The 8505-nt window shown below is 35.3% G+C and overlaps 1 non-coding gene across 1 annotated transcript; it reads left to right on the forward strand.

Moving 5' to 3' along the window:
* Positions 1-215: 215 nt before the first annotated feature.
* On the forward strand, positions 216-322 carry LOC123325560. Its single transcript, XR_006540499.1, has one exon. It is a non-coding gene; the product is annotated as a U6 spliceosomal RNA (small nuclear RNA).
* The last annotated feature ends 8183 nt before the right edge of the window (positions 323-8505 follow it).

Genomic DNA, 8505 nt, shown 5'->3' on the forward strand with positions numbered 1-8505 from the left:
CTTAACTTGTATTAACTCACTTAATCCTCACAACTCTATGGGGTAGGTACAATTATTATCTCCATCTGGAAGATGGGCAAACAGAGGCACAAAGAGGTTAAGAAGTTTGCCAACATCACACAGCTAATGGTGGGGAAGACATGATTTCAACCTAGGTGTCTGGTTTCAGAGTCTGTGCTTCTGCTACTACGCTATCTGTCCTATCAAAAAAAGGAGTGCTCGCGTGGGCAGCACATACACTAAAATTGGAATGATACAGGGAAGATTAGCATGGCCCCTGCACAATGATGACTCGCAAATTCATGAAGCATTTCATATTTTTTTGGATTGATGCCAGGTTCAGGGTATTTGTAGTAATGCCCTGTGGTTTAAAAAAGCAATTATTGGACTTAAGTCAGAAGATTTGGGTGACAGGTCCTATGCTGTGGTTTACTAAATAAATAACTTTGTGTAAATTAAAAAACAAAAGAAAAAGGAGCCAATATAACAATATCTTCCAAACATCTAGGTGTTCAAGTACTCCCTTTATAATTCTTACTTGTAAAAAAATATCCATGAAATCAACAGACTGGTCAGCAGTTCATGTTTTGTTCTAAGACACACTCGAAAATAAATTCATATTTACTAAAATAAAAAGAAACACAGGTGACCCTTGAACGAGGCGAGGGTTAGGGGCACCAGCCTCCACACAGTTGAAAATCTGTATATTACTTTTGACTTCTCCAAAACTTAATTACTAATAGCCTGCTGTTGACCAGAAGCCTTACAATAACATGACCAGTAAGTTAACACATATTTTGTATGGTCTATGTATGATATACTGTATTCTTACAATAAAATAAGCAAGAGAAAATAAAATGTTATTGAGAAAGTCATAGGGAGGAGAAAATATATTTTTAGTACTATAAAAAAATCTGCATATAAGTGGGGCCACGCAGTTCAAACCTGTGTGTTCAAGGGTCAACCGTATATTTATCTGTATTTCACTCCAGATGATCTCATCTATCATGATCTTGGACATTTTGGATTATGGAGTAGACTGCAGCAAAATTGGAACTAATTGATAATCAAGATGTCAAAATTTGAACTCATGGCAAGTATGTTGTATAGAGTTAGGCCTCCTGGACACACTGTCCTACTGTCCAGAAACGTGTAGGTGAGAAGTGTGAAATCAACTGCTTGGGACTGAGGCTTAGAAAACAAAACATAATAAAAAAAAATAATAAAGCTATAAACTTGACCAATAAAAAAAAAAGAAAACAAAACAAAATCTAGGGATACATATCTGTAAACAGTGGGATTTAGTCATGGGGTTTCTCAGGAGTTCTTATTATTTCCGGACACTAAAGATACGCCCTGAATAACAATCCTTGTTCTCAAGTACCTCAAAGCCTACTGGGCAAGACAGATCTGTAGATATTTTAAAGCAATGTGATACGGAGTTTGAGAGAAGTTTGCAAGAGATAATAGGTTTACAGGGTATGAAGTGTTCATGTTCTGTCTGGGAGAATTGGAAGGGGCTTATTTATGACTTCTAGAAAAAATCTGGCTGAGAGAAAAAGACTTCAAAGCTTGCAGAAGAGAAGGAAGGGAGAAACCTGCTGGTGCCAGGCCCTTTTCAATCCTGGGAAATAGTTCTAAGCCAATTGCATGGAGGAGAAAAACTGACACTCAGGGGTCTATGACGATATGTGCAGAACATGTGTCCATGCTTAGTCTCTCAGTGGGCTGCAGCAGTGCACATGCTTTTGTGTGGGACACTAGAGACCTCTTCAGTAAACATTCTGGCTACTGCACCAGATGTCACGGGCAACAGGAGACATCACATCAGTAAGCTAGAACGGAAGAGTGCAGCCAATAGAATATTCAGAAGAACACACTCTTAATTTTTTGGGTGGCTGGCTCAGTTTTTCACAGGGCATGCTAGGACAGAACCAGAAAAATCCTGATGCCTGATTACCATTGTGATTATTTTTTCCCCTTGGGCTGGCATGTTCTGGGAAACACAGTTTCCACTTAAGTAATAGTGGAAGGGAAGGAACTAAGGAAATTTCTCCTAATAATAGAAACGGACAAGAAAGTGGCAAATAATATTCAGTATAGGCAAGAGTAATGGTCAGCATCCAGTAATGAATAATAGAAAGTGTGATTTCAAGGTAAAGGATTCTGAGATGTCAATTCGAATTCAAGGGTAGATTTTCATTTAATCACTCAATGTGTTATTTTAATACAAGTGAAATATTGGATATTATTAGGAAAGTTATTATCATGATAAAAGAAAGCATAATTTTCTTTCACTCAAAAAACCAGGGTGTGTTTTTAGGCAACATACCCCAGAAAGACAATAGAGCTAAACATAAATAAAGGTCAGTGGTAGAAGGTAATAAAAATTAGGGAATGGAAAACTTCCAGGTAGAAGCAGATTTGAAAGACTGGAGTCTGATGTGGAAAAGGCCCAAAGGAGATAGAATAAAGGTCTGTTGCACAGTAAAGGGTGTGGGTGGGGAGAGTGTGGCCTTGGTCATCAAATCTCCAAATTCCAGCATTATTAGGTAATCATTAAAACCTCAAAAAAATTAATTTAGGACAAATAAAGGAAAGATCTACCTTAAAAAATGCGTAATATACATATGCAATTCATACTGAACAGGTTGAAAACTTAAATATCAAATTTACATTTTGGAAGAGCAAGATAATCAATTTCTAACAAACTTCAGTAAACGTTTAGGCAGCTTAGGTGTTTTTCAAAGCTTTCATTAACGCATGGGGACCAATTAATACGGTCTCTACCTGTCCACAGACAGAATTGGGGTACTTGGTTGAATGGTATTTTTTCCATCTTTTGGGAGAATTGAAGTGGTTTGACATTTTACGGTCTCATAAGACAGTGGATGCGTTAAAAATATAAACCCTGATATCGGACTTCCATTTTAGGACAACTTAGCAAACAGTGTCTATAATTCACGAGAATGTTGTTGATAATTTTGAATTACAATCATTAACAATATTAACAACAAGAGATCTTTTTTTAAGGTAAAAATCACCATCTTATATAAAGCAAAGCACTCTATTCTTAGGCAAATCATAAGCCTCTTAGCCTGAGAGCAACTTGCTAAATAATTCTCAATGTGATATTTTAGTCTGCATAAACAGAGGGCTTCACATATCATTATTGCTCTAGTACGAACTTTATGTAATAGTAACAAAAAACCTGAGCCTAATTAGTCTCTTCCAGTAAAAGTATTTGAGAAATTTTCCATTGCCCAATACTTTCCCATGATGGAAAATACACTGCATGGGAGGTATGTGTAAATATTTGATTCGTGTTTTACTGATTTCAGTGTCACAACCTATCAATCATTAACACTTCAAAAAACATATACCTGGTTGGTTGTTTCCAAAGTACATTCTTTCCTGAAGGATTTTTAGACTCTTAGGTCCCTGGGGAACACCTAGTCTACTTTTTTAATGTCACAGGTGGTGAAAATGAGACCAAGAATGTTGAAGTGACTTTCACAGAGTCCTCCACCCAACCTCAGCAGGCTCCTAGGACCAAGAACTTCAGGCTTCCAACTCAAGTCTCTTCTTAAGATACTAAGGAGAATTACTGGTCACCTTTTGTTCTGAAAGAAGGTGTATGGAAATATAATAACATTGTCATAGTTGTAGAAATTGAAGTGAAGAAATTTAGAAACTTGCAGGGACTGGCATTTATTTCCAATGCTATTATAAGTGGTCATTTAATAAAATTAAATAATAGCCTCTATAGAAGGAATTGTGAGAATGGCAGCTTGACATTTTACTACTATGAAGTAAAGGTTCCCAACCTAGTGCCTAACATAGGGTCTGCATGTAAAAGTGTTAGTTAAATCTGATTGGGCAACAATACGCTGGGGCCTGACCTCGTGACAAAGTAACTTTGTCTTCCCTGCCTTATAAAAGAGCATCTACATATCAGTTTCCAAACCCCTGTTCTTTGGCTCATCATCATATTTTCGGTTTCTTAGGAGCAGAGGCAATGTGGCATGACTGATTGGTTGGAGCCCAAGCTCCAAGGCTCTGCTGCAGGATGAGAAGGTTGCACTGAGTTCGTGGGGTGTGGGGCATATACTCACAATGCTCTGCAGTGTCACTCTCTCCCAAAACATAAACTAATAACTACGATCCACATGGTGCTATTGGTGGGCACGCTTTGGCTTAGTTCCTTCAACAAAATAACTGTAAAAAATTCTAGTTTAGATCTTGGCCCTGGGTTTTTTATCTGTCAATAAAGAAATTATTAGTTAACGGAAATAGAAATTAGTTACAGTAAGGAAAACTTACCACTTTTATTTTCTATTTATGTAATTTTTTGCCCAGAATCAATTCAGGGAAATAAAAATGTTTTAATCCATGTTTTTATTTTCCTCATGCAGAATGATAATAAACTTCCTGGGTTCCATGATGATGGTAAGAGAAAGTACACCTTTTATTTTATTTATATAAATTACTTTATTTATATAAATTTATAATATTTTATTTATATTGAAATATAAGTGAAAATATGATTTAGACATATTTGAGAAGTCACATCAGGAGAAGACAGCTAGGTGCTTTGGAAACAGGCTGAGCGGAGAGACAGTGCAGCGTAGTGTTGAATGCTCTATCTTAATTTTCTCACATGGGAATGGCAATAGCACCTAGTTCATAGAGTTGTTTTGGATATGAAATATAATGATATATGTTGGTTAAAAATAAAAGGACAGAAAACAATATACAATGCAAACACAAAACAATCAAAGCAAAGCAAAAATAAAAAAAAAAGCTGGGGTGGTTATATTAATAACAGGTAAAGTAGATGTTGCAGTAAAGAATATTACCAGGGACAAACAAAGGGGTTAAATCATTAAGAAGACCTAACAATCCTAAATGTATATGCACCTAAAAACAGAGCTTTAAAATACTTGACACAAAACATTGATAGAACTGCAAGGAGAGGGGCGCCTGGGTGGCTCAGTCCTTAAGCGTCTGCCTTCGGCTCAGGTCATGATCCCAGGGTCCTGGGATTGAGCCCCACATTGGACTCCCTGCTCGGTGGGAAGCCTGCTTCTCCCACTCCCCCCTCCCCCTGCTTGTGTTCCCTCTCTTGCTGTGTCTCTCTCTGTGAAATAAATAAAATCTTAAAAAAAAAAAAACTGAAATGAGATATATATAAATTCACAATCCCAGCTGGAGGTTTCAACCCTTTTTTAGTATTAATAGAACAAATAGACAGAAAATTAGACAAGATATAGAAGACTTCAACAACATAGTCAACAAATTTGACCTCTTCATTATTTATGGGAAACACCATGCAACAGCGGCAGAATACATACTCTTTTCCAGTGCACATGTAACATTCACCAGGACAGACCGTATTCTAGGCCATAACACAGATCTTAATTAATTTAACTGGTTTGAAATAAAATAGTACAAACTATGTTCTCTGGCTACAAAGAAATTAAAATAGAAATTAATAACACTAATATATGGAAAATTTTGAAATATTTGAAAATTAAACAACATACTTTTAAATAAAACATGGGTCAAACAAATATCACAATTGAGTTTATAAAACAATTTGGACTGAATTAAATGAAACTATTAGATATCAAGATTTGTGGGTGCAATCTAAATAGTACTTGGTCAGAAAATTTTATCATTAAATTCTTACGTTAAAAATAAGATCTCGGGGCGCCTGGGTGGCTCAGTCGTTAGGCGTCTGCCTTCGGCTCAGGTCATGATCCCAGGGTCCTGGGATCGGGCCCCACATCGGGCTCCCTGCTCCGCGGGAAGCCTACTTCTCCCTCTCCCATTCCCCCTGCTTGTGTTCCCTCTCTCGCTGTGTCTCTCTCTGTCAAATAAATAAATAAAATCTAAAAAAAGATCTCAAATTAATGATAGAAGCTTCAATCTTAAGAAACTAAAAAAAAAAAAAAAAAAAAATTAAACCCAAAGTAAGCATAAGGAAATAATAAACACAGGAGAAGGAAGTAGTGAAATATGAAGCAGAAAAATATAAAGAAAAATCAGTGGACTGTAACACTTGTTTACAAAGGTCAATAAAACTGATAAATCCGCAGCAAGACTGACAGAGGGGGAAAAAAAAAAGAGAGAGAGAGAGAAAAGGTTACTTGGCAATATTAGGAATGAAGTAAGAGACATCATTACTGTTCCTCCAGATACTTTAAAAAGACTAATAAAGAAATGACTCATTTTGTGCCAATAAATTTGGAAAGTTAGATGAGCTAGGCCAATTCTCTTGAAATCAGAAACTACCAAAGTTCATGTAAGAAGAAATAGAAAACTCAAATAGTTCCTATATCTATTAAAAAACATAGAAGTTACAGTGAAAAACTGTGCTATGAAGGAAACCCCAGGTTCAGATGGCTTCACTGGTGAATTCTACTAATTAATTGATTTAAGGATGGAGCAATACCAATTCTACGCAAGCTCTTCCAAAAAAATAAAAAAAGGAGAGAATACAGCTCAATTCATTTTATGATGCCAGCATTACTTTAATAAAGACATTAAAAGAAAAAAACCCCACTAAACTCTATTATCCCTCATGAACATAGATGCAATGCAAAAATCCTTGGCAAAGTCTTAGAAAATTGAATTCAGTGATATATAAAGCATAATACATCATGACTAACTGGGTTTATCCCAGGAATTCAAGTTTAGCTTAAAATGTGAAAATTCAGTCAATGTAATACACCTTATCAACGGACTAAAAATCACATAATCATTTTAATAGATGCATAAAATACATGCATGTATATTTCACTGTATGTTGCTCTTTTCACTTAGCTTTTTTTTTTTATTTTCAATCTATTTTAACTAATGAATACTTTTTCAAATGGTATTACCAAACTCATATAAAAAGGCAGCCCTCCGTCCCTTTTGATTTTTTTTCACTTTTGGTTTTTGCTTTCCTGAAACAATCACTTTCAAATACTTTAGCTGTTTATTTTGGTATTTACCTTCATGTTTGTAGGTAACATGCTCCTTAAAGTTTTTTTTTTTTATTTTTAGACATCATCTATTGCTTTTCTATTAAGGGAGATGATAATTTTGTTCTCTTTTTCACACACACATTCAGATACATATTTCTTCATGTGTCATATCCCTTAAAAATGTGGTATTGCTTTTTTTAGTTCAATCAATAATCTGTGTTTATATTATTATATGACTATTATTTGTAGTTAAGCCACATAGTGTACTATGCTTACACCTCTTGTTCAACTTCTTGTATTCCCTGGAGTTGGTACTATTTAGAGTTAGTGCTTTGTTTCTGTTGCTTACTAGGGATTCAACCACTAGTTCAACCCCAAATTCTACCTATGGACTTAAGAAATATCTCTTCTAAATAGCTCACACATCATATATTCATTTTTTCCTAGATGATACCCTGTCTTCTGCCTCCTTGATCCAATTTGGACTGTTTGCTTTCTAGGAATTTTAAACAACTGTAATCTTGGGAAATCTATTCACTATTATACTAGATGTTTCTTCCCCATCTCTCTCTCTCTTTTTTTCCTTTTATTTCCCCCCTTCCCCCTGGTCTTACTTTGGATCTGCTGTTTACTGCTGTCCCTGTGGGTTAATCCACTTAAAATTTTGTAACTATTGTTGTATAGGTACTTGGGGCAAAGGTGAAGATAAAAATATGGGTTCAATATGTAACTGGATCGAGGTCGTTAACTTTCCATAGATTTGGCTTGAAATACCTCAGGAAGTCATTCCTTTGACTCATGCATAAAGATATTTAGTCTTCCATAGAACATTCAGAACATAAAGTCAAGTCATGGGAGATTTAGGTATATGCTGGTTTTTAGTTTTTCAAACAAATCCAAATTGCCGATTCCTTGATAAAGGAATTTAAGGTGTCCAGATCTCCTCTTTGTACTTGTGATTCTTTTCTAAGTTTTATTTATTTTTTCTCAGTACAACAAAAAAGTAGTTAGGACATTGTGAAATAGCATAGTGAGATAGTAATGTTCTATATTTGCACAGTGCCTTTTATCCTGAAGGTTTGCCAAGTACTTTATAACTTGAAGAAGAGATTGTTTTGTTCTCAATTTAAAAGCGCCTCATTCTGTGATGAAATATTATTATGTTATGAGGTACAGCTATACAAAATATTATTTTAATGAAAGAAACATACCTTTGGGGGAAATAAAAGAATCAGATGACCTTTGCTGACAAAAATTTTCAATGGGCATAGCTTATTAGGCTTTCAGTTTCTTGTAGGATGGAATCTAAATTCTACTGGGGAACTTAGTCGGATTTCTTACTTTGAGTTGGGGATAAATGTTATCCGTCATTTGGTTATTGGTAATATGCCTTATAGCATTCTAATACTTGAAGTTAGCATCTACAGACTAACTCAAAAAAGTGTTCCATTAAGATTGCCCAAAGGGTAGAGGCATAAATAAATAAAAGGTTTTGACATGAAAAGTATTATTTTGTAATATTTATAGTGTC

Source organism: Neomonachus schauinslandi, chromosome 8 (assembly GCF_002201575.2).
Source record: "Neomonachus schauinslandi chromosome 8, ASM220157v2, whole genome shotgun sequence".
NCBI lineage: Eukaryota > Metazoa > Chordata > Mammalia > Carnivora > Phocidae > Neomonachus > Neomonachus schauinslandi.